Raw genomic sequence first — 23575 nt, forward strand, 5'->3', positions numbered from 1 at the left:
TGTTCTAATGGCCAGGAGCATCATCTCTGTGCCAGTGCAGAGGAAGGACAACCACTCAGTCATGGACATCACTTGCCACAGCTTCTGCTTCTAACAGAGACCAGGTCGGAGGGACAAGCTGAAGGGAATGTCCTAGGACAGAGATCCCATGCAGCACCCACTGGGCAAAGCAGTTCATTCAGATGGAGCTACTTTGAGTCTAAGCTGCAAAGCCACGGCACAGATGGACCACCCAGCATGCCAGCCCAGCCATTGAGCAAAATGGACTCCAGGCTCCCGTGCCAGCTCCCCAGCACCGCCATCCAAACCCATCCGCCACACACATCCACCGTGCCCCTGCCTGGCAACGTCCTCTTTGCTTGCAAAGTTTGCACCACCTGCAAGCCAAGCCCAGTGCTGTGGCCAGCCTGCCAGAGCGATGCAGAAAGGTCACACAAGCCTTGGGGCACTTGAGGAGCCAGGCCAGGCTTGGAGACAGAGTGGGCGAGCGACTGACAGACAGAGAGATGCTAACTGAACCAATCAGACACTGCAGGTTGTGCAAGGCGAACAAGAGCGCGAGGAGCCCTCGGGGAGCTGTACGCGACTGTAGGGTTTTGTAACGGCTGCTGTAAGAATATTGTAATCATGCAGTAATTATGGCACATCTCAAATCAACCAGGCAAATTACACCACTGTTATTATTATTGCTGTCACCATCCTAGCACAGCAGGGACAGGCGGGCAGCCGGGCTTTCCTTGCCTGAGGGGGGGGTCAAAGCTCTCCTCCCTCCCTCACAGGGGCCTCTACTTCATGGCTGCATCCATACCCTGGGGCAGAACAAAGCAAACCCGGCACTTACCCACTTCACAGCTTGGTGCCACCCACTGTGGACAAACCTTCCCCTTGGAACGGGAAAAAAAGAGAACAGGCAGACTACGTAGGTCAGAACTGGGCTTGGGAACGTATAGGGAGTTGCTGGAGGGAGGCAATGTATGGCGGTCTCAGCAGTTGCATGGGGCCTTACATGCTACCTGCTGGGAGTTAAGGTGGCTGGTTCAGACTTAGAGGCCATGATGGCCTGGAGACAGCAGCATCCACAAGCAGGTTTCAGGGCATCGCAACCCCTCCCCTGCCCTGCAAAGCTAAGCAGCAGGGAGGGGCCCAAGCCTGTTTGCTGTTGTAACATATGGTCACAGCACAGAAAGGCTGGGAAGCCCTGGAGTAGACTGACTAGGCTGGAGGAGCTCCCAGTTGGCATGGGAGGGAGATGGAGGAGGTCCAGGTCTAACACAGGAAGCACCAGAAGCAGAAGAGACCAGTTTCATTTGGGTGATCCCCGTGCTACCACCTTGCTCTCTTACAGAGATGCCCAGACGAAAAGCACCTGCACAACATCCTCCGCAGGAGGGCAAGTGCTTACAGGCGCCCAGCACCCCTGCAGCAAAACCCGCAGATCTTTTGCAGCAGACGCTCGGCAGCTCGCATGTACCAGCTACAGGACCTGGGGGCCCAGAATCCCATCCCAGCGATCTGCCCACTAGGCCAGGCTGGTGCTTCTGGCATTTCAGGAGTTAAGTGGTGTCACTCCCACCCGCCCCTCCATGAGTGAGGTTCACCTAGTTGGGGGGCAATTTTGGTTTATTTTTACTTTGGCGGATGTCCTGAAGCAGAATTGACAGTGCTTGTCATGTTATCTGAGCCGTCAGCGCTGCAGATGCTATTCCTATAAATGACTAATCTTTAAGAACAAGACAAACTTACTAAGCTGCTTGCCTCACTTGATAATGAGCCAGAGCAGCAGAGGCAGCTGTGGCCAGATAGGGAGAGAAACACTCACTGCCCACTCCCGGCTGCGACTGGCGGTGCGAGACAGGGTATCATGGACCCCAGGCCATTAATGTACGTCTCTTTGTGGTCAAGTGGTAGGCGCTTTAGAGAACAGAGGCTCTAAGTGCCAGCCTTGATTACAGTGAGGTATCTCTGGTGACCACAATGCACAGCATATGGCCAGCTTGAGTCCCTCTGTGCTCACTACCTGGTCATTTTAGTGTCCTAGAGACACAAGCTTCCCCATGTCACTTGTGTCTCCAGGAGCATTTTTCCTTGCTCTGGAGTGATTTCTTTTGTCAGTAGAAGGTGCAGTGACCTCGGGGTGGAGCAGGAGGCAACTGCACTGCCTCAGGAGCATGCAGTTTCCACCCCACCTTCTCCAGTCAATGACTCAGGTTGGGAATCACCATGAAGTCTTCAGGAGAAAAGTGCTTTGGGGAAAACAAGGGTATCACAGGGATGTCCAAGACAACCTCAATCCAAGCCACAACCTCGACCAAACCATTTGGGTGCATGCCTCAGAATAGGGTCCTGCTCCCACTCGCTGCCTCGTCTGCAATTCACTGTGCAACAGGAACAACTCAGCCAGTGCTTTAAGTTATTAACTGCAGCAGACGGTGTCTCTTCCCATTAGAGTGCCTTGATGCAAAGGACCTGGGTGAGACAACAAGGACTGCCAGGCGAAGCATGGAGCACACGAGGCAGAGATGGAAAATAATGTTGGCAGCATTATTAAAAGACAAATTGGAGGAGGGAGGGGGGCTGAAGGCTTCACCCTATTGTAATAAATCTGTTGCCACTTAGGTCTTCACAGCCACCAGTGTGCAGCAGGCTGTAGACAGGACCACAGCAAGTATGCGACTTGGATCCTCCCACACCAAAGGTAACAGTAACCCTGCTACTTGCACCCAGCAAAAATCCCCCGCAGCTGACACACACATGCACATGCATGCATGTGTGCACACAAACATGACTTGTGGGAAGAGACACTGAGTCCACTGGGGACCAGAACAGTGACACATCTCGAGTCTGCCAGCCCTGAGATGTCAGGTGTCATTTTATGCAGAGCTATCCCCTCCTGACACTCTGCACCCTGCCACCTTGGGTGGATACCTGTTGCTTTAGCTTGAAGGGTTTGGGAATGTCAAGGAAACCCAAGAGTTAGCTCTGCCACCTTCAGCTCTGCCTGAGGGATGCTTGGGAATTCTTGGTGGGAAGAAACAGAAGTGGACTCCTTATCAAGTCCACCCTGAAAAGCTCACACACCCCGCAGCCACCACCCGGTCCATCACCCCAACAGGATCAGTCCTGCACAGCTCTCCTTCACCCACTGACCCGCTCAACGCCCAGACACGTCCCATCCATTCCAGTGCTCCAGGCCTAAAATCCCACCCAGACATGCTGCACTCTCATATACTCACAGCACAGAAACTGTAACTTTCCAGCCCATAGCAATAAGACAGTCAAGGAGATGTGTGTCAAACCCACATGAATAAATCAAAGGAAATGCCGGACTGGGAAGATTCCACGGTTAGGAAACAAATGGACAAGTATTGGCTGCAAGGTAGTTCCTTAGCTCTAATCTATCCATTACCCAGGCAGAGCTGTATAAGCCTTGGAGCTCAGTATTATATCATACAACACGGTCAAGAAGTAGGCCCTTCTTGGGTGGTGGATGCAACAGCAGCTTAGGACAGTGAGGGCAGAAGAGTCCTGCATCCAGCTGGCACCAGCTGCACAATGGGAATAAAGCTAGAAAACAAGAAACTACCCTGGGATTCAACCATGGTGGTCAGACCAACACCTGCATGCACGCGAGGGATGCCTCTGTGAACACAAGTGGCCACTGCCTTGGTTTCGTACTCTTCCAGAAGACAGCAGCCCCACCAACCCATCACCAAGCTGAGCCAACTCCAGGAACAAAATGCCACGTTAACAGAAAATGTCCCTCCCACCTCCTTGAGGCGCAGGGCACCACAATATTTATCCCTCAAGAACCTTCAAAGGCATCTTACATTTGGAAGAAAAACCTCCTGTCTCTTGATGGGCAAAAGTGAGATAGAGGCTTTGAACCCAGACTGTAGTGAAGTTCCTGTTACCAGGATGCTCCACTCCTTGCTTGGATGAGACAAGGAGCTTTACAGCATATCTTTCCTCAGTGCCACCCCCGCTCCTCTCCAGCCTTGGTGGGTTTTACGGCTCCATTCAGGTAAAGGGCATGAATTTACAGCCCCAGCCAGCTGCACCCTCATCGTCTGGTTAATGTACCTTGCTACTAGCTATGGTTCCTGTACACTCCACAAACCCCAACCTTTCCCATGGGCTTTTGGTCACTGACCCCCACACTGTGATCACAGAGCAGGCGCAAAGTAACATGCTCCCTGCAGAATGAGGAAGAATGCAATAGAGGTGGATACCAACAGCCTCATCACACAGGCACCTGCAGACTCAGCCACGTACTAAGAGGAAGCCCAGGCCAGTGCAAGGCAACAGTCAGCAGAGTTGCACCTGCTTTTACTATGTCTGAATTTGGCCTGGACAACACAGTGATGGGGCAGAAAAAAGTAGCGGCTACCCTGGGCTGGGCAACAGCTCTTCCGCCTTCTGGTGTAGTGGAACCAGTTGCACAGAGTTACTATTACTCCTAGTTTCCAGTTGCCACAACCTTGTTGCCACTGGAAAGGAGACGAATGGGAAACATGCCAGTTCAGCCCACCCGCCAGGCAGCTCTGCCGGGGCCCTAAAACCAGCAGGACATGTCGGGTGCAGAGGAGCTGAGGTCCCTTCCGGACCTGATGATCTTGGGGCTGGCCCCGATGATCTTACAAGGTCCCTGCCAGCCCTAAACTTCTGTGAATCTGTGTAAGCACACGAAGCACTGCTGCCTACTCTGCCCCCAGGGGGGCAAGCCCTTCCCCCTTCAACCACAGCAGCCCTGGCTGAAGAGCTGCACCGGAGTGGGAGGGCCATTCAGCCCAGAAAGGTGCACAGGACACCAGATGCTCTTGCCCCTCTTGGACTTCAGAAAGGGGCAGTGGGACCTGGTAGAAGTCCTCGCATGGAGGAAAGTGGCTTCACTCCTGGACAGCAGCACCGCAATGCAGCCAAACCCTGGGGTGCTAGCACTGCATGAATACAGGCCCAGGCTAAAGTCAGGACTCATCCGCATGCTCCGTCAGCACAGGAGAAGGGGGGTGTTGGTGGCTGGGCACAGCTGGTCTGGCTTCCTATCCCCCGTGTGCCACAGGAGGTGGAGGGAAAGGCCCTGTCCACCCCTGGCCAGAGCAGAAGCCTCTCTGCAGCATGTTCTTCACTGCCTGACCCTCTTCTCTGCCCAGGGCAGCTGGTTTCCACTGCAGCTCCCCATGCAGACTCACCACCAGTGTTGCCAGCCCAGCTCTGCCCAGGTCACTGGCACGTGGCTAAACATACCTGTGCAGGCTCCTTTCCCCAGCCAGAGGTGGTTAGTGAAGAATGACAGGGGCAGGAGAGGGCAAAGGAGGAACCAGAGCCCCTCACCAGCATGCTGCTGTGCCAGACTGGTATTTATAGCCAGGCCCAGGGCGAGGTAACCCAGGCGCCTGCTCTGCTGTCACTTTGTGTTTCTCTGCAGCCGGCCACCGTGTGCTGCTGCAAGCTAGCGCTACTCCTGCAGCCGGTTCATCGTCCCTTGCACATGCATGACCGCATGCACGCACGCTTATGGCTGTGCTCACCAGCACTTTCACCCTTGTCTGCTCATGTGAATCCAGATACAGAGCAGGAAAATTGACGATCACAATTAAATTACATGGGCTCCCTCTCCTCTGCAATGCAATGGAGTTTTTCCTTTGCCTCCTACTGGGCCCTGCCTGATGCTGGTATTACATTACTGTAATGCCAGGAGTGTGACCAATGCTTTGAACACCTGACAGATCTTGGAGCAGGCGGCCAGTTCCCCCCCCCATCCCTGAATCCTACATGCCTCCTCCCCAGGAGCCCAGACCAGCCCCTACAAGTGCAGCCTCTTTCTCTGGTCTTTTTCCAAGCAGTTGGAAGGCAAAGGGAAACAAGCCAAGTCCAGCTCTTGCTTTCCCTAGCTCAGCACTCATCAGCCTTTCCAGTGCCGAGTCTGGGGAAGAGACAAGGCTGCTGGCGGAGCCATTCGGGAACCGAAGTCCAGCAGAGCAGCTGACATCAGGTTCCTTTAACTCTGGTGAGGCATCATGAGTCCCTCTCCACCGGTGTAAAACTGGTGTCCAGTAGTGAAGAGTCAGACCTCATGACAGCAAGAGGCCATTATGATTGGCTACGGCAGGAAAGACGGTGTACTTTGTATTACTCATATGGCATCGTCAGCTCCCACTGCCCTCATCCCTCAGTCTGTGTCATTGCTGGTTGGGGAAGAGGTCTCTCCTGGAGCCAGGGGATCACTAGCATAGCAGGTGGGGTCATGATGACCTGCAAATTTGCTGAGCTCCAATCCACATAACACAATGCTGGTGGTCCCATTCATCCAGCAAGGACTCGCTAAATACAGTGTGGCTGAACAGTAGAAAGAAAGTGTTTGGAGCAGGGGAGCAGAAGCCAGGATTCCTGGGTTCAATTCCTTACTGCTGGGTTAACTCCCTTCACTCTGCGTGCCTCCTTTCCCTATACGCAGTACCTGTCTAACCTGCCCGAAGGAAGCTGAACTTGACCTGATGCTCAGGTGGGAGGTGTTATAAGGGTCTCACCTCTATGAGACCCTATGAGTGAGAGCATGTCGGGGAGAGGCTGGGCTCCCATTAGCAGAGAGCTGGAGGTGTCCCTTCATGGGGGGGAGGACATGAGGGCAACAGGGAAGGCATCTTCCAAGGGACTGAATGAGAAGGGGGTCCTGCAGCTGCACCCCACTGCCCTGTCACCACTCAGGGCTGCATGGAGAAGGTTCCCAATCAATGTCTGGGCAGTGAATGTCACTTTCGGAGGCTGCAGTGTCTGGGGCCTTTTCAACATTTACAAAGCACCTGTGCTTTGGGCTCTCGGGTGCCAAGCTCAGCTGGGTTGCAGACAATGCCTGGACAGCGGTAGCCCCTGCTCCTTGCTCTCAAGGCACTGGGCCAGGACTTGGACCCAGTCCTGAGCTCTGCTACAGCTTTGGCGTTGGACAAGGCCCTCCCCTTTCTGTTGCCAGATCCTTTGTCTGTCCCGCCACCTTACACCAAGTTCCTCAGTGCAGGGATGGCGTGCCTCGATGTACCGCTCTACAAGTGAGTAACGCTGCCGACCAGTGGAAAAGCTGACCATGAGCCAGCAGCGACCACCCAATCCCATCCTGTTGACCATGACCCACAGCTGTTCTAATACACACAGCAGCTCAGAGACCTTCTGCCAAGAGTCCCACCAACAGCGTAACCAACCGAGTGTAACCGAGCACTGGGCCTGCCTGCCCGGCCACCAAACCCGTTTTACAAGGCAGCCCTTGCACAGCTGTGCATGGTACCTAGCTGGGACTGACACCTCCAGCATCTTCACTTATGCTCTTGCCACCCCAGGTAAAGACCCGTCATCCCAAGAGCTGCCTGGGGAGCAGAGTTTCAGTGCCTGCCAGGGTAACACACTGAGACCTGCCTTATTTGAAGCATTCTTTCCTTGGCATTTTCTTGGAAAGCATCCCTGGGCAGGAGCCCACGTCCCATGCCTCAGCAGCACCAGGTCATGCGAGGAGTGATGGCAAGCCGAATGATGGGGAGCCACTCTCCTGTACTATGGGCCTGCAAAGCACAGCGTGACCCATGTGGGAAGTACCTGGAGAGGGTTCCCGGCCTGCAAACACCCGCTTCATAACTAGGAATCAATCAGGGCAAATTCTTCCATCACTAACCAGAGAGCTGAAACACTCGTCTTCCCTCAGCACATGAATACCTTAGACCTTGTGGCTGACACTCTCTGAAGAGGCCTTGCTCACTCTGTATTAGTCTGGCTGCAAACAGAGGCCTGTGGCGCAGCAGCTGGCAAATTGCTTAAAGATGCAAACGCCCAACAACAGAGGAATTTTCTACTCATCAGAGAAAAGCCATTAGCAGTTTTAAAAAACCCTTTATCAGTTGAGAGATGGGACAAGGCACCCAGAGAGGAGGAAGAAGCGCAGAGCAGGAGAGAAAGACAAGCCACAATGTGGGCAGCCACATATTGCCATGTTAGTTCACATGAGCTCAACCTGTAGGACATGTTGCATCATGCATGCCTGTTGAAACGCTTGCGTAAGTCCAAGCCAGGCACATCACAGGATGCGTGGATGCTGATATGTTATATTTACAGCGTGCGAGTCCGTGAGCCAAGTGTACTTACATGCACATGCTTGTGATCACAGCATGCTCACATCTGTGCCGCTGCAAAACCTCTGAGTGAACAGCTCCGGCCAGTGCCAACTGGAGCAATCATGGTCTTTCTCCAGGTGGAGAAGGAACAAACACAACACACCTGTGGGTCCATAACAGCAGAAACACAGCAGAGCCTGGGGCCCTGTTGGCATTACTAAGCTTCACAGACAAACTGGGTGAATTATTAAAGCAAAGGATCTGCCGAAGGATGAGGCTGAAAGCAAATCTCTGTCCAAAAACATGAGGTCCCAAGAGGGCAACAAGACAGTCCTGCAGATACATGAGGGCCTGCCAATGTCTTGCCCCACTTGTCCTCTAGGTCATGTACTTCCTCTTCACTACAGAGAGAGCTGCATACAAATGAACACATACCTGCCCTCCCCTGCCATGACAGCTTTCAGCTGAAAATCTTCAAGACATTTCCAGGCATCAGTTCTTGTAACGCCTTCACTTTGTAGAGGGGTAAAGCCAAAGCACGGAGAAGGAAGATGAGCTGACCCAGATCAAACTGGGAAGTGAAGGATGAGCTAGGAACAGCATCCAGGAGCTCACACTTTCTTTTGACTCCATTATCAACACATGCACTAGAAAGATGCTCAGGGCAGGGACAACCTCTCTCCCACCCAGGATCTGGGGAAATGACACCAGTCACTTTGCTCTACTGTACATGGGTCTCCTCTGGGTGTTGCCAAAGCTCCAAGAAGATTCACTGTATTGCATTCAATCCTCACCCTGCAGAACAGATTAGGACACCAAGGAGGTGCAAGACGGAGCTCAAGGCAGTGTCACCTTGACACATGCTCCTCCTCTGCTACTGAGAGATCTTGCCTATGACCTCTACCAGGAGACCAAGTCAGTCCCCTCCCAATGCAGGCACTGCCACCCTGCCTGCCCCACTAGATCCCAACGTGCAGTAGTTGCAGACTTGAGACGCAGGCATCATATCCTGTTAGTAAGGGTTGCAGCTCACTGGGGAAGAGTGTGCACATCCAAAGCAGATCACAAAGTTCTGGGTTAGCATAACAGTAAGCAACCAAGCATTGGGAAAGGAGCATCAATTCATTTCCATTGCAGAATCTTTTATCAAAGCCCAGTCTGATAAATGGCTTAGCTCGGAATAGGGCATGAGGACAACCGGAGCCCTGCTGGAAAGCACACGAATCCCTAGAGCTATTAGTGATACAGGATGTTCGCTCTGCTGAATCAGACCTTTGAGCCATCTCGTCTGGTATCCTGCTTATAGCGCTGGCTTCGAAAGGCCCCTTCCCCAAACAGCCTGTCTGGACAGGTGTACAATGCAAGGAAATACCTTGTGTTGTATTCAAACACGCCCCTGAGAAGCTCACGTCATGTCATCACTGCTCATAACATTTTCTAGCCCCTTTAAAAATCCCTGCTGGTTATGTCTGAGCCAGTGAATCCCACGGGCCACCAATCATGTGCTGTGTAGGGCAGTGTTTGCTTTTAAGATGTGGATCAGGCTTAGGCTGCCTGCTGAGCAAGTGCTCTCTGCACAAGAGATCTAGAAGCCCGTAGGGTCACTGCTTGGGGAGGGAGGACTGCCCCCCTGTCTAATCTAAAAGCACCGGTCTAGACATATGGGGAATAATGCTGCACTGGCCAGGAAAGATTCCTTGCAGAAGTAGGGATGGGGGCTCCTAGGATTAAGATTATTGCACAGGAATTAGGAAGGAGAGGAATTACGGTTAAAGGTACTGAACTGGGACCCAGGTGAATGGGGTTTAGCTGCCCAGATCTGTGCAGGCAGAGTCAGGCCTCCCACAGCAGTGCCCTTGAACAGGCTGGGCTCGTCTGGCACACACTAGTCCTCCTCTCAGCTGGAAGTAGCGTAGCCGTGTCCTTGGGTCGCCAGGCTACATAGCACTTCTGAGTGACAGAGACAGCCCAGTCCCTGCACTGCATGGATGAAGCCACGCTGCTGCTGGCTGGAGAGGGTAGCATGCACAGAGCCACCCGATGTGTCTGAGAGTGCTGGGCAGGGTAACCTTATGGTTTAGATATGTCCGGCATGACTGCGGGCAAGCAGCTCAGCACCCTGGAGGTCTGGAGTTCCTATTAAGGGCATAGGAAGATATATTCATTAAAGGCTGTGAAGTCTTGTGAGGCTCTAGCAGGGGTGTGTGTGTGCACATGCATGTGCGAGTGTCTAGAAAAGGATGCAGAGATCATTGTGAGCCACACCCTGTAATCTTTATCCTGGTGTCTGGCCCAGGCACCAGCTTGTGGACTAACATGAGCAGCTGGAATTTGTAAAGGAGCTGGAGAATCTGAGGCCTGGTGATAGGCAGAGGGAGGTTTTAACCTCATGTCTCAGCTGCACGGGAGAGGAGATGACTCCAAGAGAGCTTCGGATTCGAGGCCTGTGGAGCAAGACAACAAGCTGCCCCTTGAGGGACCTGCCGGGCTCATGACCCTTCTGTTCAGACGATGTCGTGCCCAGAAAATACACTTGCCCTGCAGGTCTGGGGGAAGCCCTAGCGCAGGGGCTGCTGGGCTGGACCAGGCCTGTTCCCCATCTGTTCCAGTGGTATGGCTCTGGCAGCAGGCAGCACCAGATGCTTGACAGGAAGAAACCCTGCCATTACGAGCCAACCAGGCTGACTCAACAATCGCTGCTTTCCTGGGCAAGGGGCTCATTCCCCGTCTTTATATACCCCTCAAATGCAACGTGCCTGCTCCTCCAGCCTGCCATGTCGTGAAGCAAACACCTGGCATCCTGCACTTGAAAGCTCTGGATGAAATGAGCGGTGACAGCGGCTGAGGCCTTTCCCTGAGAAGGTCTTGCAGACAGATGGAGAAAGTGCCCCAAAAGGCCAGAGCCCTCTGGCATGTCCCTGTGGAAAAAAACCCACCTGGAACCAGCCAGCTTCAGGGTTTGATTTGTCACCCCGCGACAAACGGGCAGTGTCTGAATGCAAGCTACCACAGCACCCACTCCTTTCTAACACAAGTCTGCCCATGGGAAGCAGTTTGGGGACAGAGACTGGCAGTGTGGGAGCAGAGGCTAGACAGCAAGGATCTAGCGAATGAACCGTAATAATAATAATGACGACGACGACAATAATATATCTCGTGGGCCCTCCAGAATGCAATATTTGCCCTAGAAAACCACTCCCCCCATTTTCTTGGGCTTTTACTGTTGCTTCTTTAGGGCAATTCAAAGGCGAAGTCAAGGGGCACCTGAGGAGAAAAACCCAGCTGCCCTGTAGAAAGCATCCTCATCTCTGCTAGCAGTGAGCTCTCTGCACAGATGCCTGCCGGAGAAAGCCCTGCCACTCTCTGAGCGTGCATCTCTCACATGCTCTTCTGCTGGGGAGTTTGCACCGGTCACTGGGGGAACTGCAGCTCTCCCTGTTATTGCTGCTGTTTATCGCAAGCAAACATTGCTTGCAGTGCATTGTAAACTCACCTGGCCCTTTGCATCGGCAGCAAGCCAGGTTCTCCAGGCCCCCCAAAGAACTGGCAAGCAAAGCTTGAACAAAAGACAGGCATGCAGCACAGCTGGCAGAGGGAGGCTGTGGGGAAAAGGGGCCAAGGCAGAGTATGGTGATTCGCTTGCTAGGTGAGAGTGCTCCATCCCTGAGCCCCCTGGCCATACCAGACACTACAGTGATAAGGGCAGGACAGAGACAAGGCTGCTGACTCCAGCAAGCCACAGGTCAGGCCTGCAGTGCACAAGACCTGGGGTGTTATTCCGAGTGCTGGGAACAGGCTGGAGGTGCCAACCACTGCAACTGGCCACGGGACTCCCCAAGACCAGCAGTCTCGAGACCTTGCCGTGAGAACAGATATGCAGAGAGGCATCACAACTCTCTTTTGGGTGCCAGGCTCTGACCAGCCTGCATGGTCTTTCCCTCCCGCAGAAGGGTTCAAGTATTGCTGTGCCCAGCCCACCTCGTCCTGCCTGGGCACAAGCCTCTGCACTCCCTCCTTCACTTCGGCAGCACCTTCCCTTGGCTTTGCCTGGAAACCAAGGGTGCCTTCAATTCACAGCTCCCTGCCACTGCCCAGTGCCTGAGCCCACATTGGTGACAAGCCTCCTCTTGCCTTCTGCGGCCTTTGGAAAGCGCTCATCAGATCCCAAGGACCCCTGAAGCTCCTTTGCTGGCAGCAAGCACTGTCCTAGAAACACCGCCCAGAAAGACAGACTCTGGGGCCAAACATGTGCATGAGGCCTGCTTTGTCTGCCCAGCCCCTGCCCACCCCAACTCATGCAAGCCATGCCCGTCTCCTGGGCCTCTCGTTTGGGCTGAGGCTGTCTGACTAATGACTCCAAGTTCACATGCCTGCGCTGGCCAGGCTGACAGCTTGTCATTAGACACTCCGGCTTTTAGTGGGGTTTATAACTCGACTGTGCTCTGTGCCGATGGCCCCTGCACGAGTTCACATGCAAAAGTTTGACCAGTAATGAGGGTTCAGGATGCGAAAGACATGAAGACGCAATTATAGGTTGGCTGCCCTCAGCCTGCTGCAGGAGCCCTCTTGCTGGCACTTCAGTGCCCGCTGCGCAGGTCCTCAGCCCTGATCACAGAGAGGGCCCTCCTGGGATAACGGGCTTATCCTGTTCCTAAGTTACTTAACCCTTCATTTTCCCAAATGCTTCACAGCTGCTCACTGAAAAACAAAGCTTCCACAGAAATCGCTGCTACGTGGGGTTTTCATGTCTGGCAATGTGGCTGAACTGGCATCTATTTACTGTGTGGTCCCAGCCTGGGCACTGCACTGGGTATGCCACAGCCACTGGCTAGTGCTTGGAAAACTGGCTGCTACATAACATGATGGGACTTTCTCTCCGAGGACTCTCCCCTTTCCTGTCTCCTCCAGCTTTTCACACTTCGGGCCCAATCCTGCCAGCCTACATTAGTAATCATCACCACTCGTGCCAACACTTGGCCAAATTCACACGCTTCACTTGTGCCAGGGGTTCCATGGATACAAATGGGGCCATGGGCACATAGAAGGGAGGCAAGCCTTGGCTGGTTGATTTAAACAGATCTGTTGGTGGGAGGGATGGCTGTTTCTGAAAGGAAGGGCTGCAAGCTTGGGGTCCCACAGCACAGCCCACACCTTGCTCTGATCACACCAGCTGGCAACACTCACTGTGGATGCACGCGGACACTCACGATCTCCACAGAGAGCCATGGAACAACGCACCAGATCCCTCATGGCCCCTTTGAGTCTAAAATTAACATCGGACTTGCAGCCCCTGGAATACGTGTGGAGGAAATTACATCCATCAGCGGCACGTCAGGACACAGGGAAGCCTGCATCACACAAGCCAGAGGGCCCTTCACTAAAATGCACCCTGCACAAAACCAAGGGCTGGAGCCTTTTTACCAATGCACCTGGGGGCTGGGGCAGCATGTGACGTGTCCCCACGGCCGCTGCAATAGCCACACATGGCAAGTCAAGGCAGGGACTTCACTGAGACTAAGGGCAACATCCATACAAGCCTTCAGACCCTTTCAAAGCTTTCCCCAGCAATGGCTGGGTTGAGCTGCCTGCCCAGCTTGCTCCCTCCCCCTCCTACTTGCCCCCCATTTCTATGTAAAGTTGCACTTGCTGCACTGGCTAAGATGAATGATGACTCCCAAGAAGCAGGCGCCCAGGAAGGGAGTCAGAGAGAGGCCCAGATGGGGTGAAGCAACCTTTGCAGAGTGATTTCTCTGCCAGCAGACTCTCCCCTCAAACACCCCATCAATCTTCCCCAAGACGGATCTCTCCACAGACGACAGACCATCCCCTTCCACCACCCTCACCCCACCTGCTCCTCCAAGGTAAAGCACTTTGGGCACTTTCCCTTGAAGCTGTGCCAGAAGTCGGTGCTTAGCACCCCCGTGAAAAGAAGCAGGGCTAAGACAGGGGCCAAGGGACTTCCCCACTGCCCCTGGCTTCCTGCTCCCAGTCCTGGCTGACTACACGCACACATTTACTGACTACAAGGGCATCACAAGGCTCTCTCCATTGTACTGCCACAGCGCCTGCACCAACAGCCAAATGTTATCCCTTGAGGCCAACAGCTCGCTTCCCAGGGAAGCGGAGGAGCAGGTGTGTGAGCCGGATCCTCAGCCTCCCCGTGAGGGTCTGAGGCACCTGCCAAAGTGGTCTCCCAAACTGGGTTGAGTCTGGGCAGCCCTGGACCCCGGCTGCATCCTAACAAGGTTGAAGGAGGGGTAGAAATCTCACTCTGCCTTGCTTTCCTCCCCCCGCACACAGCTTGGATATCAAATGCTGGGCATAAAGGAACTCTGTCCAGCGCAGCCCCGCCACGCAAGCAAGAGGAGAGAAGAGTTACCTTATTCTGGCAGCCTGAATCAGCCTCTCTCTCCATGGCAAGCTGGGCAGTGGCTCCCATTCATGCCTGAATCCTCGGGAACAGAGGCACAATTCAGAGCCACTGCTCTGCCTGAGCACGGGGCTCCCCCACCTTCTCTCTTCCTTCTCCTTATTGCATTGGGGTTTCTTCCCCTTGTATCCAAGCAGAAAGCAAGAACCTGCTTCTTCAAAGCAGCTCCAGCACCGCGATCCCTCCTCCCTGGCTGCCTTTTGCGGAGCTCTGCTTCCCCAGCTCTGGTTCCCTGCAGCCTGGTGTTAAGAGAAAGAAAGAGAGTGAAGGAGGGAGAGAAGAGAGAGAGCGAGCAGGGAAGGGAGGGGTCTGAGGGGTGCGGGGGGAAGGAGGCAGAGCCTGGCTGACGGGTTTGTGTCTAAAGAAGCCCTGCCAGCCCCCTCCCCCTCGGAGAGAGGAGGGCCTGCACTGCTTATGGTCTGTACCAATTTCTTCCACTTAGGCAGGGGGCACTTCTCCCTGCCACGAGAGGAAGAGCTGGGAAAGGCGCTGAGATGTCCCCACCAGGAATTGGTTTCTGCTTTCCCCATTCTCAGCATCTCCCCCAGAGTTTGCAGCCGCAGATGGGGGGAGATGCACTGCCGGCTCAGCGTGCGAGAGGCGCAAGTAGGGAGCGGCTGGGGGATCTGGATATGAGGAACCAGGGGCATCTCCCTGGTAGAGACGGGCCTCCCTTAGCTGCTGCAGGGGCCTGGGGCCCTGACCCCTCCTGCACTGGGTCCCGAGCTGTGCAGACACGGACCATGTGCAGACACAAAGCAGAGCTAAGATCCAGCCTAGGTCCAGCTCCCTCTGTCTGTAACTGATGTAGCAGCATCCTGCAACCCCTTGTGCCCACCACTACTGACAGCCCCAGGTTTGGCAGGCAGTGGGCAACACTTCTGCTGTCCCATCCAGCTCTCTGTAAGGCCACATCTCTCCATGAGATGACGACTCCTCCCCTGGTCCCCTTTGGGATGCACCCTCTTCTGCTTCTCCCAGTAGTTTGCAAAGACCCCCAAAACCCCTGGCCACCCCCTTCCCTCCCACCTTCTGGGGCAGGAAGCCAGAAGGTGAAGCTGAAGTGTAACTTTCCAAGCTGGGAGCACAGGGCAGGAGTCAGGGGATTTATGCCCTGTTGCTGCAGCCCAAGACCAGGAGAGGGGATGGAGGGACCGTGCTTTGCCCAGTGGGGCCCCTGGGAAAGAGCTGCTGTTCAGAGCCAAGGCTTTGGGCAAAGGGAGTTTGCCCCAGGGCAGCTCTGAGGGGCCAAATGGGGGAGTGCCAGGCCCAGCAGGGAGGTCATCTTACCCCGTAACCTACAGGCCATCTCAGCAGGGCCAAGAGAGTGCAGTGCCATGCAGCGCTGGCACCATGGAGGAGGCCAGTCTTGAAGAGGACACCTCTGAGCAGAGGCGCAGGAAGGAATGAGGGCCCATGTCTGTGGGAAGCCCACAGCCCCCACTTTGTCCTGTCAAAGGGTCCACACGGCAGCAAGAGCGTGGCAGCATCCTCACCCATCTCCTGATGTCAGGAAAGAAAGGGTGCCCCTGATGCACAAACATCTGGCAAGGGAAATTCAAGACACCCCTTTCCCCATTAGCCAGTCAGATCACATTGCACAGCTGTGGTTAAAAGATCCAGCTGTGCGAGAGCAAAGGGCTTCCTGCATCAGCCCCTGAAGAGCTCTGTACTACCAGAGCTTTGCCTCCTCAGCAGCAGCAGCAGCACTGCATCCCCTAAACATTCAAATCCATGTCTGCGCCTCTCCCCGCTACCAGCGTTCAGGGGGGTCTGATCCGGGGTGTGCAGTTCAAGCCCTTCTCTAGGAGATACAAATAGCCCAAGTTCAGGGAGGTGCATCTCCATCCCCTCCTCTCCGGCAGGCTTGAAACATTTAGCTCTTTTCTTTCTTCTGCTTTTTCCCCCACTCGCAGCTCTCCAGTTCAGACAGTCTCACGTAGCAGCTGCAAACACTGAATTCCTAACCGCTGTGGTGTCCCGGAGCTGTCCACCCCGCCAGCGGCCCTTCTCTTCACAGAGATGGCTGTTCCCGCAACTTAATCATCATGTTGCCTTTTACCTTCCTCTCCGTGGGCTAGCCCCAGATGTGCTTACCAAAGCCAAGCTCTTGGTGAAGCTAATGGGAGTCTTGCCAGAATAAGGACTCCAGGGCTGGGCTTCCTCCTTCACTGTGGAAGAAAAGGAATTGTATTCAAGTGCCAGGAGGGGCTAGACAGGAGATCTGCAGACCCATTTCCACACCTCACAGTGAGGATCAGGGGTACAGAGCTCTCTACATCTGGATCACTGGCTCCATGTGGGCCCAGGCCAGTTGTGGTCAGAAGTCACCTCTTGGGGGCCTAGGAAAAGCAAGCTGATGGTCTCAGCAGTCATGGAAGCTCCAATGTCTTAATGATCCTAATGACCTGCTTTCAGCCAGTCTCAGGAGAGCCCTGGTGTGAATAGGCTATAGAGAGTGAAGGACTGCCCCCCCTTCAGAGGAGAAGTCTCTTCAGCAGGGTTGAAGGTACAGTGACAGGTTGGTGGTGTTTTTTGGGGGGCAGCTTACCCTGTGGCTGCTCCATAGGTAAACAGAAGAGGACATCAGTCTCTGGGACTATCAGTCCAACACCTTTAGCAAGAGCTGGTGAGACTGAATGCATCATATTATAAGTGTGCCCTTACTGTGAAAAAGCCTAACACTATACTGGGCTGCATTAGTAGGAGCATTGCCAGCAGATTGAGGGAAGTGATTCTTCCTCTCTCTCTGGCACTGATGAGGCCGCGTATTGGAGTCCTGTATCTAGTTTTGGGGCCCCCCACTACAGAGAGGATGGGAACAAATTAGAGAAGGCAGCAGAGGGCAATGAAAATGGTTCGGGGCTGCAGAACATGACTTCTGATGAGAGACTGAGGGAACTGGACTTATTTAGTCTGGAGAAGAGGAGACTGAGGGGGATTGAATATCAGCCTTCAACTCCCTGAAGGGGGGTCCAAAGAGGATGGAGCTGGGCTGTTCTCAGTGGTGGCAGACGACAGAACAAGGAGCAATGGGCTCAAGCTGCAGCAGGGGAAGTTTAGGTTGGATATTAGGAAAAACTCTCTCACGACGAGGGTAGGAAAGCACTGGAATAGGTTATCCAGAGAAGTTGTAGATTCTCAATCCTTGGAGGTTTTTAAGGCCCAGCTAGACAAAGCCTTGGCTGGGCTGATACAGCTGAGACTGGTCCAGAGGCTTGGACTAGATGTGACTTCCCAAGGTCCCTTCCAGCCTCCATTTTCTATGAACCTATGATATACCCCAAAGAGAGCCCAGCCCCTGCCCTGCTGCTTTTCCTGCAAAGGGTCTAATTCCTGAATGCGAAGCGGATCCTGCCTGCTTTGTCCTTGGGCTTTATCATTTTCTTGAGGTACCTAGGGAGAGATCAGCTCCAAATATTCTACTTGCCTGGCAATTTAGTGCCAATTCAGCTAGTAATAAGGGTTTCACTGAACTCTATGTCTATTAAAAATTAATAATGTCCAATTATATCAAAAGGGCGGACGCTGTCCTGGGAGCCAGGGGCATTTTTTGTAAAGCAATCTGAGTGCCCCTGCCCCAGAGAGGGCATTGGGGACTCTGCCTGGGATCTGTCATAGGCAGACTGTGAAGGGGGTGTCACAATTTTTCTATAAGAAGGAAAAAATAAATAAAAGAAAGACGTGTGCTGCAAAATGCAGCAGGTAGGTTTTGACACAAACTTGGTGAGAGATGCGAGGGGATCACTGTATCTGGGCTTTATAGAAATTGGGGGAGCTGCAAAAATACCAGCTTAGCTCTGGATCAGTCTCAGAAGATCCACAAAGGTCACGGCTGTTGGGTTGAAAAGGGGCTGTGGCCCAACGCTTATTGCAAAGAGCAGAAGGGGACACGTGTGCACACACACACACTCTGAACATTACAATGCCACGGTGCATGTGTCTGGAGAGAAAAAAAAAATTGCAGCTTCTGAAATTCAGTTGGAGCTTATCCTGTGATCAAAATACAGAGCAATGGTGCAGAGCACCTGCTCTGGAGTTCAGCAAGGTTGCATCTCTGACCTTAGTCTGGCTGTGTATCTACTTGCTTGCATGCATGCTATGTGTACTGCACATTCACTGGAGCCGATTTCCAGGAGAGGGCAGGGCAGGGCAGAGTGGGGGGCAGCAACTCCAGGAAAGCTCCCAAGAGACGTGGGCATAGCAGCAGGAAGGTTTTTTTTGCCTAGGAGCAAGAGCATTTCACAGCCGACATGAATCTACAACACGCAGCGTAGCAGTTGACAGCAGAGCATATAAACGGAGCAGCATGCCCCCCCTCCTCTTCTTATTGCAGCGCAAACACTGGACGAAACTATGCACCAAAAATATTCTTTGGGTGAATGCAATGTAAATTCTCTATCTTAAATGTCATTTCTTAAATATTAATGCTGTGCTTCTGGCTAGGTTTATGTCAGGTTTATTACCACGGGATCGTAGCACAAGAAACCCTGAATACAGCCACTTGCTGGAGGAGTCAGCCTCCCAGCCCAACAAAGGAGCCCACTTGCTGGAGCAGCTGGATGGCCCAGTTCCTTTGCAGCACCTCCTGGGCCCGATACCCCCTTGGAGGCAGGGCTGAAGCAGACTGAATCTCAACTGGCTTTTCCCTGGGAGGGAGCAGAGCTGAGGCTCTGCTCCTTTTCCACCCTCTCCCCAGCGTGCACAGCTCGCCATCTGGCATCGTCAGGAGGATCTCTGTTTGAAATCTGGCTGCAGCTAGATGGGAACAGGAGCGGATGCCTCTCTCCATCGCTAAACAATGGTCTCATTAGAAGAGGTGGAGCGGAGAGACAACAGAGGGCAAATATTTAGGAAACAATGGGATACGAGGTGGCTGCGAGCGCACGCATCGAACGTGGGATGCTGAGCTGAAGGAGAGCTGCTGGCCGGAGCAGGAACAAAGCAAGGGCCTGGCCAGCAGCACCAGCCCCAGTTCTGCTGACATGCCCAACAGCCTGGCTCTCAGCCGTCTCTCTGGTTCAGGCTCTGGGCATGCCACTGTCTAGTCCCAGGCTTTTACGGGGTTTCTTAGCCCTGCCTGCAAGCACCCAGCCTTTCAGTGCTGTGACTTGGGAAAGGACACTGATGAGAAGAGAGGAGAGGGAGACAGAGAGAGAGGTGCATTTGCAGCTTGCCCAAGCAGGACCCAGCAGCCTTAAGCATGTCAGAGCCATCGCTCCCCCACAACACTTGGGCTTCTCGATTTAATGGCGTTTTGTCACAGAGCGAAGAGGATCCTGGGGTCTGGATGCTGGGAAATCTCATGCTTCGGACCCCTGCTCAGCTTTGCTAAAGCACTTTCCCGCTGACCTGGGACAACTCCACTTCTTCCCACACGAGGGCTTCTAAGCACAGGCTGCCAGGAGCCATAAATCAAGCTCTCATCACCGCTTCCACTTACTCTCTTTGTAATAAAAACCTCGTCCTGCTTGTGTTGCTTCCTGTAAAGCATCAAAACCCACCCTCTCTCTTAGCAATGGATAGTCCCCTCTGCAGGCAGAGATGCTTCATTGTCCAGTACTTGTGCAACTCACTGGCTCTGTGCATGCTAGGGACTGGGACGCCTTCCCGCCACCCGCTATCAGAGTGGCTCCTTTAGCTCAAGTGGCCTGTGCACTTTGACCCTGAACGTCAGCCTTAGCTCCGGTGCAGAGCGTGGCATTTTCCGAGTAGAGTGGTTGCAATCTGGAGAGCGCATTTCCAGATGGGGATCTTTCCTGGTGGCCAGAAGCGATAGTATCCAGGCGTCTGGCTTGGCTCTTGAGTCTGTAGTGATGCATCAGGAAAGCCGGGGCCTGGAAAGCCTTCTGGCCTTCCAATCCCTGAGCTGGCAGAGCCCAGGGCATCATGGATGCGATCAAGCCAGGCTTCAGGAAGAATCAGCAGAGAGATGTTCCCCCTGCAACAAATTTGCTGCCACTGACACATGACAGCCCTTACCTCTGCAGCTCATTTTGCAGAAGAGGGGACAGAAATAAGGGCTTTGCAGCTGGAAAAAAAACAGCCCTCACCCTGGAGCTACTGGAGACACTTCCTCAGCAACCAGGTTGTCCTTTGGCCTCACCTGGAAATAGCCAGCCAGCTTTTGAAGGGCTACAGGCAGAGGTGGCAGTACTCGACCATACGCAGGTCCTTTGAGTGGATCCTAGCCCTGGGCTACCATTATTCCATTACTGGGGAGGGTTAATAGTAGTGGTGGGGGGAAAGGGCAGGGTAGAGGATCCTTAGACTCCTTGGCATCACAGAGGGAAAACCTTCCTGCGACCACAGCCGCAGCTCTCCCATGCTCTCTCATCACCCACCTCAGGGTCACAAGCAAGAGGAGGGACAGCTGCACATCTACACTGCTGGAAGTCTGCTGCCTGTATGGTCAGCTCCCAGAAGCAAAGCCTGGTGAGGACGGGAGACCTTGGAGAAAGCCCCCGGAAGCCACGTTGGTCAGCAGGTGGCACTCGTCCCTTTGACGAGGAGGCCAGGGAGCCAAGCCCCAGCCTGCCCGTCTGCAGCTGCGTTCTCCTCCAGTGGAGGAGCCTCAACCTTGAGCCAGAGAGACCGGTGTCCCCAGTCGGGCTGTATGAAAGCAGCGCTGAGGAAGGGAGAGCCATAAGTCTCTGAGAGCTCTCATCTGACAGCAGTGCTTCTTAATGGATTGGAGGAAACCAGTTGCTATTAGTCTCTAACCCTGCATGGGCTAAAAATCCATTGCAGGTAGACCTAAATCAGGGCAACGTCTAAAAGCAAATGGTTTAGCAAGTCGCTGGCAGGAGTGATTCAATAACCCCTGGACTCCTTGTCCAGCTACAGCCTCTGTCTGATTGTTACCCTGGCTGGAGTCCAAGACAGAGATTGTTCAGAGACTAGTGCATCCTGGCTGGTACTAAATCACAGACCTTTAAACTGTTCTCAGTGGGATTTTAATTCAGTGGAAAGCACGCTCCACCCCCCACCCCACCCGCTGAAAAAAAGAGGCAGCGCTTGGTGCTCTCTGCTCTGTAATTAAGCTCCCTGCTTCCAGCCTAACAACCCATCGCACGGGCTGTGAGCGGGTCAGCCGTTCTTGCCTTTGCTCTGGCTACCACAGCTTGAGACCCGGAGGGAGGGGTTGAGAGTACAGGACAGAGCACGTGCTGCTATCTGAGCTCCAGGACTCCTGGCCTATTCTGGGAGACCCGCAGGGTGAATGTGGCCAGAGCCGACTCCTCTGTGGTTCTCAGCCCCCCAACTGCATAGCGGAGGAAATCCCAGCAAACCACCCACACTTGACTCTGCCTAAGCATCTCAATGATGTGTCTGACATGCCTCCCCTTCTAGGGCTACTGTCCTCCTGCCTTGCCTTCACTGCCCCGCATCCAGTGCGGGGGGCAGAGGAGCATAAACAGTCACAAACTCCTGGAAGACCGTTTTTGATTGGACATAAGGAAAAACTTCTCCACCGTCCGAGTCCCCAGAGTCTGGAACAGACTCCCCCCAGAAGTGGTGCAAGCGCCTACTCTGGATACCTTTAAGAAATGCTTGGATGCTTATCTTGCTGGGGTGATCTGACCCCAGGGCCAGATTTAGGCTTAAACTACTTAAGCTCCATCTTAGAGCCTCACAATTCAAGGGGCCTCTAAATAAGAAAAAAAACCTGACTCAATATCAAGTTTTATAACAATCAGTTGGTAAATAAAGGAGATATGGGAAAATGACTCTAAATATGATCATTTTCATTCTAATCTGACAAAAATATACATACGTTGGATTACTTTTATTGCATGGGGCCTCTTAAAATGGACATAGTTTAGGGCCTCAGTGTGTCATAATCCGGCACAATCTGACCCAGCTGACTTTGGGGCAGGGGGCTTGGACCCGATGATCTTGCAAGGTCCCTTCCAGCCCTGATGTCTATGAAATGTATGAAATCTATGAGCTGGCCAGCACTGTTTCTTCCTGCAGGTGCAGCTGGTAATAAGGTGAGACAATTATCCCACCCCCACTGTGGGACTGCAACACAAGGAGCTGGAACAGCAAATGCCCTGCAGGCACATTGGTAATCCTCAGCTCCCACACGCTGCGGGACAGAACTTTTTGCTTTCTGTTGATAAATATGCATTTTAGGATCCTCTCAAACAACAGGGGTGACCCAAGTTCTGCTTCAGGATCTGATGGGAACCCAAGCAGCCTGCTGTGAGGGCACAGTATGCAGCATACATCATGGCACTAGTTCCTCTCCACCTTCACCTATTTGATTCTGTTCACTTCAGAGGGATTTCAGAGGATGTGAGCCAGCACTGGGTGCAGCTCAACTGTACCACACCCAGCACTGCATAGAGGGCTGTGCACATACAAGTGATGCTCAGCAGAGCAAACTGCAAACACATCACACACACACCTGTGTTCATGTCTCATCTCACTTAAGTGATGCATGGCCCCAGTGTGTGCATGGCCTAGCATCCCCTTCCCAATATGCTCCAATGTACGCATGCATTTTATGTGACAATACTGGAATGGTGTTGCCTGGGCTGGATTCACACAGATGCTGCTAACTAGAGTCGCTCAGGTCTATAAAAAGCCTCCAGCGCTCATGTCTGGAAAAAATAAAATTAATATGTAAACACAGAGATAAATCCTCTGATGTGCACATTTGTGTTTTTATCATGTAGATAATCAGGGACAGCAATGTTCATTTTGGATACAGCTCCATGATTCGGCTCTATAAACCAACTCCCAGCAGGGCCCTATAAAACCATAATCTGCAATGCAAAAATCATGAAACATATGGGAGGGTCTATAGATTTTCCAAATCACCTGTGCCCTAATTTAATATGAATAACAATTAGTTTACTCTTATCAGTTAATTGAGCCCCTTGTGGATTCAGCAACACTGCATCTCCTCACCAAATGCCTTTGTCTGTGCAAACTCTAATTATACTTCCTTACCCAGCCTGGCCTCGCTTTCTGCTTTGACAACAAAGGCAAAGTCGCTGCATTTCGGAAAAAAAGAGAAAGGAGAGGATTTTTCCTTTGCAGG

At 53.2% G+C, this 23575-nt stretch overlaps 1 protein-coding gene across 3 annotated transcripts in view; it reads right to left on the reverse strand.

Annotated features, from left to right (window-relative positions):
• Positions 1-14759, reverse strand: part of B3GAT1 (beta-1,3-glucuronyltransferase 1) — a 51690-nt gene extending 36931 nt beyond the window's left edge. For all 3 annotated transcript variants that reach the window (XM_019509678.1, XM_019509657.1, XM_019509672.1), the window contains exon 1: positions 14473-14759. The gene's annotated coding sequence lies outside the window, so the exon portion shown is untranslated. The remainder of the gene's footprint in view (positions 1-14472) is intronic.
• Positions 14760-23575: the final 8816 nt, after the last annotated feature.

This window comes from Gavialis gangeticus, unplaced genomic scaffold (genome assembly GCF_001723915.1).
Source record: "Gavialis gangeticus isolate Ggan-Ray unplaced genomic scaffold, GavGan_comp1, whole genome shotgun sequence".
Taxonomy (NCBI): Eukaryota; Metazoa; Chordata; order Crocodylia; family Gavialidae; genus Gavialis; species Gavialis gangeticus.